This window comes from Gastrolobium bilobum, unplaced genomic scaffold (genome assembly GCF_033153095.1).
Source record: "Gastrolobium bilobum isolate Gb01-03AN ecotype WA unplaced genomic scaffold, APGP_CSIRO_Gbil_v1 utg124007, whole genome shotgun sequence".
NCBI classification, from domain to species: domain Eukaryota; kingdom Viridiplantae; phylum Streptophyta; class Magnoliopsida; order Fabales; family Fabaceae; genus Gastrolobium; species Gastrolobium bilobum.
Genome location: NW_026899742.1, coordinates 49,592 through 55,622, shown reverse-complemented (window position 1 = coordinate 55,622; position 6,031 = coordinate 49,592). Strand labels below are relative to the sequence as shown.

General features: G+C 37.4%; 1 non-coding gene across 1 annotated transcript; it reads right to left on the bottom strand.

Moving 5' to 3' along the window:
- Positions 1-5,072: 5,072 nt before the first annotated feature.
- Positions 5,073-5,178, bottom strand: LOC133293191 (small nucleolar RNA R71). Its single transcript, XR_009749027.1, has one exon. It is a non-coding gene; the product is annotated as a small nucleolar RNA R71 (small nucleolar RNA).
- Positions 5,179-6,031: the final 853 nt, after the last annotated feature.

Here is a 6,031-nt window from a genome sequence, read left to right as displayed (position 1 = left end):
ATTATATGCTATAATGTGGGTTAAAAGGGAAGGATTAGTGAAAATCCGGAAATTAAGGCCAAACTGGGTGTAAAGGGCAAAATGGTAAATTACCAAACACGTAACTCGAGGCAGGAAAAAATTGAGTAGAAGACCTCAAATGATAAAAATAATGCCGGAAATGGATTCAGGACGAAAAATTGAGTGAATAGGCAAGTTTTGAAAATTTTGATGAATAGTGATTTTACCGGTGTAAAAATACTGCGGTATAATGGTACCGATAAGAGTGAAATTTTTATCAGTATTTTTAGGAAACAAAAATGTCTTGAACTAGAAAAATATGTAGATTATGAAGTTGTGATCGGAATTAGGTGATTGATCAAAGTTAAATCGCGTGTGGGACCCACTCAACCCAAAACCACTTAAGTTCCTTTAAATTCCCTCAATCTCACGATCTCTCTCTCCTTTTCCTTTCTTCCCTGCGTGAGTTCTCTTTCCCATTGAAGGCTTTCAAGCTTTCATTTCAAACTATCACTTCCATTGACCAAATCCTTTGAAATTTATAATGAAATTCATTGGAAAACCTATTCTAAAGCCATTGGTGATACTCTCTAGCCTTGAAATCGCTTGTTGGAGGGGTTGTGGCTTAGGGCAAAATCTGAAAATTGGGGAAAGAGGATGTTCATGGAGGCAATGGGCCTCTAGTTGCTTGGTGAAGCCTTGGTGGAGTGTCTAGAGCCGTTTGTGAGTATATTTACATAGTTTTATGGTTGATTTCATCGATCAAAATATATAAACCCTATTCTTGAAATTGATGATTTATGATGATTGGAGGTTCAAATGGAAAAAATTGCATTACTAAAAATGTCTTAGAATGACATGATTGAGCTAGAAATGCTATAAAAATTTAGGTGAAAATGTTGAGTTTTTAACTTAGAAAAATAAGTGTCATGAAAGTGGAGAAATGTGTTGTGTGAAAATAAAATGGTTAGTTGTTGTAGAATGTGGTAATATGATTGTTTGAGGTGTATGATTGTTGAATTGGTAATTAAGATGAGGTATTGATGAATGTGATGTTGATGATGTATGATGAATGGGGGTAGTTGGGAACCTCAAATGATGATGCTCCTTTGGAATTATATGCTTGAAATGCTAAATAATGATGATTCATTTAATAAAATTTATTGTGATCTTGGGATTCCATAACTTGGTGTATTTTGGTGGAAATTGGTGAAATTGGGAAATGTGAACATGAATTGTGATGGTTGGGAAGGTTGGTAATGTGTAAATAATACGATTATATGATGAGTATGAGTGTGGAATTGGATTGAATACCCCTAGGTTGATGGGAATGTGAAATTCGACCTATTGAGGTCATTGGTGGGGTGATGGTGTAAAAATGATATAAGTAATTCTAATTGATTAAGAATTGTGAAATTGATGTGTTATTGTAAATGGTTGATGATCATGTTGTTGATCATATAGGTTGCCTCTCACGGACGCTATAGAAGCGGAATTAAGCTTGGAGCTTACGTTGTGGAGCATTGGCTTCGGAATGAGGTAAACCTTTGGAACTTGGGTTTTATTCCCTCGTGTGTTCCACTACACCTAGTGGAAGGTTGTGGTTGGATTTGATGCCTTTGATTATGTATAAATGTATGTTCATGCATTGTTGACATGATTGTGTGACATGCTTGGAGCATGTTGTGTGATATAATTGTGATCTCTGGCCAGTAGATGTGTGTTGGTTTGGACTTCCGCTGGAGATATCCTTTGGGGATTCCGGTCGGGTTTTGCCGTGGAACCGACTCTGGGAGCGGTACCAGGATGATCCAAACGTGGGACTTCCGCTGGATAGGGCTCATGAGGAGTTCCAGTTGGGTTTTGCCATGGGGTCGTCTCAATCATGGGAGAGGCACCAGGAAGATTCCGGGAGTTATATGATGGGGTCCTTTAAGGGAATCCTGATGTGGATATCCTTGGATTTGTGCACAGTTGTTGTTGTGTGATATTTGTATGTTATGCATTTTATATGATGATCATTGTATGCACATTGAGTGAGCCATGGGGTGGAGTGATCCTCTAGTACCCTTGGTTTACTGAGATATATTTGTATATCTCACCCCGCGTTTGGGGACATCATTTCAGGTCTTGCTGAGCATGTGGATCTCCGGGCAAGAGGCCCGCTTAGTGGAGGAGTAGAACGTGAGGTGCATTGGAGGGCATGACATAGTGAAAGATTCCATTTGATGTACATAGCATTGTATTTAACATTTTGGACTTAGGTCATGAACTTGTTGTATGTGGATATTGCCATGCTCTTGTATATTTATGACTATATGTTAAGTCCTTTAAAATTGATGTATAGTTATGCCTCTTGTTATTCTTGTATTTTGAGTGAGCATGAGACTTGTCCATGGCCACATAATAGTATTTTGAGGCATTGGAAGACTTGAGTTGTAAGTAGACCATTGGTTGTGTAAAATGGCTATGATATTGCAAATGGTTGTAATGGATGCATTCATAATAAATATGCATGATGGAAGGGCCTAGAGCCTACATTAGGACATGTGTAAAATGTATATGAAGTAGCAATGTGTTAAGAGTAAGTTAGACCACTCATTTTGGGTCTTAAAAGCTGTCATCTGTCATTTTTGTTGCATAGTAATCGATTATCTGCAACAGGGAACGAAAAATTGAGCTTCTGTCTTCAAAGTAATCGATTACCAGAGCATTGGTAATCGATTACCTAGTTCAGTAATCCATTACCAATATCTGGTAATCGATTACCAGAAAACAGGGGAGCCCAATTTGAGGTTCTGACTTCTTCAGTAACCTTGGGTAATCGATTACCTTTGAGGTAATCGATTACCACTGTGTTAAATTTTAAAAATGTGTTTTCTAAAAGCTAAAATGAATGGTATTGCTTAGAGAGATTATAATTGGTATGTTTTATGCTTCCGCGAGTTTTGCATTTACAATTATGGCGTTGTTTTAATTGATTACGAAAATGGTTAATGTTTAAAGAAAGGAATGTAATAAAAGAAAAAGTTTACCCGTAATTTAATTATCTCAATTACTGTGATTGTAACTGCGCTTAATACCATATGCAATGATAACATTACCGGTACGTAACGGGCTGTTACAGCTAGCTGGTGCATGAGTTGTGAACGTGGCTCTCATGCTCGGATTTCTTGAAAATATTACTTGGATTCTGCTCTTGAACTTGATATGCCGTTATCTTGTGAATTATTTATTCTTCGGCATCTTGATATTGATGAATCCATGAGTATATATAAACTTGATTATTATCTAGTCATGCATGCACATTCTTGATTTTACTGTATGTTCGTATGTGAACCATGACATAGCATACATGCATAAGTTCCATGTTTTTATCTGAAAATAATTGTGAAAAGTATGCATACGCTTGAGCACGCATCATGTAGGCATCCCTTTGGTACCAGGGTATGGGACACTTGGCTTCAGTCCGCATAGGCCGCAGTTGGAATCCTTCCTGTTGGAGCCAAATTGGATTATCCACTGTGCTTGTTAAGTACGTGCACTATAGTGCTATGAACGTACTCCTGGCGTTATATACGCAACCTCTAGGCGTTATATACGCTATGATATTATTATTCTTGGACGGATTTAACTTGATGATGCGACTGTTTTATAATTTTGTATCTAGTTAGTACTGTTGCTGTATTGGCTTTGTTATGACACTATTGGGATTTTTCACACCCCTTTGGGGCTGCTATTTTATAAAATGGCAGGAGGACGGAAGAGCATTTGAGGGCCTGATTAGTTGGATATTTGCTGTTAAATTCTGCTGTGTGGGAATGTTGTTGCTGCTGTTTTCATTTGCTGGATGACTGTATTAAATTGAGAAATTTTGATTACTGTTAGACTATGATATTATTGCTGTTTTAAGACTTTTATGATCAGAAAGTATTTTGAAAACAAATTTTGAAACGTTTTGCGAAAATGATTTCTGACGTTTTACTAAGTGCTGAATTTTAAACGGTTTGAAGAGCGTCTTGCGAGTTTTGTTTCGAGGGGCAAACGAACTCCGAATTACTATTATTTTATATGCACGCGAAGCCCCAGACGTACTCTTTCTAGATTATGATGTGGAACATTTTTTAAATCGTCGGAACTGATTTTATACGGATTTTAAAGAGAGCAAGGTCAGTCAAGAAATTTCCCACTCTGATTTTTGGTAAGGAACCCGACTTCAAATACAAGTTTTAATTAGCAACATAAAAATGGTTTTTTTGTACTTAAAATAAGACAAAAGAACTCTAATTCCGTTTAGCAAACAACTCTCTTGGAGGCCTACAAGGGAGGGTGTTACACACACATCCCTTTATTACTTGTGACACGTGCACTTGCGTATTTGTGTGATTGATTTAATTTATTGCAAATTGCACAACAAGTTTTTGGCGCCGTTGCTGAGGATGATTTCTTTAAAGCTTTTTATTTAAGTGAAGAAATTCTCTCTTCTTTCTATCTTTTCTTTTCTTTTCTATTTCTTTTCTTTCACCTTTCTTCTTTTCTATTTTCAAGTGTTAATTGCAGCGTTTGAGCAGTTCTCCAAGCAAGCAAGAAGTGAACTTTAACCTTGAAACTGAAAGGACGTTTCAAGCTCGAAGGAGACAGCAAGGACGTAGAAACTCTACAGCATTACCTGATATGGCAGGAGTAAGAGTTAGCAATGAAGAGCCAATTCAGTCTGAGATCTCAATCAAACGCACAAAGAATCCTAGCACTCAAAAACCTTCGTTCTCTAATTGTTCAACCAAATTTTGAATTGAAACCGGTCATCTTTGACATGCTGGAAACAATTGGCCTATCTAATGGGATGCCTAGTGAAGATCCACTTCTCCACATCAAAAATTTCATGGAGGTAGCAGATAGCTTCAAGATACAAGGAGTTACATCGGATGCATTAAAGATGAAGTTATTTCCCTTTTCTCTCACAAATAGAGCTAAGATATGGCTGAACACGATACAACCTAATCCCATTCGTAGATGGGAGGACATGACTGAAAAGTTCTTGATGAAATTCTTTCCTCTCATGAAAGCAATTCAGTTAAGGAATGATATAGCAGCGTTCCAACAATATGATGGTGAGACACCTTATGAAGCATGGGACAGATTCAAGGAATTGCTGCAGAAATTCCCTAATCATAGTATACCAGAATGGATACAAATAGAGACTTTTTATAAAGGTCTTAATGATCAAACAAGGAGGGTAGTTGATGCATCAGCCGGAGGAGCTCTCTTAGCTAGGAAATTCATAGAAGCATATGAAATCCTAGAGAGGATGATGGCATTTGGCAACTACCAGTGGCCAACGGAAAGAATGAATACACCAAAGAAGGCTGCTGGAGTGCAGGAACATGATAATGTATTAGTGTTGGCAAAACATATTTCATCTTTGAATGATACAATCAAGTCACTTAACTTGTCTGGCGATGCTAGAGAACAACAAGTGCATGCCATAACTAATGCTATATCATGTGTTTTCTATAATGATCCTCATGTTTATGATAACTGTCCAAAAAACCCTCAATCTGTTTATTTTGTCGGAAGCTATAACATGAAAATCCATATTCAAACGCATACAATCAAGAATGGGGGAACAACTCAATTCTTTCATATTCACAAGGACAGCAACAAGAATTCTTTGCTACAGCAACACATTCAAACAGAATTCCATACCTTTCTGAATTTATGCAGCAGCAACAGCCTAGTCAACAAGTTGATACATCAAATTCGCTGGAAAGCATGCTGAAAGACTTTATGGCAAGAAGTGATGCCCTTATCCAGAACTAAACTGCATCTATCAAAAACTTGGAAACTCGGATGGGACAATTGGCAGAAGCAATCAAAATCAGACAATATGAAACATTGCCTAGCAGCACAGAGTATCCAAGGAGAGACGAAGAGGAGCACATCAAGGCCATTGAAATAAAGAATGGAGAAGAACATGTCAATGCTATAGCAATATCAAGTGGTGAAGCTGTAGATGAACCAGAAGTTATAA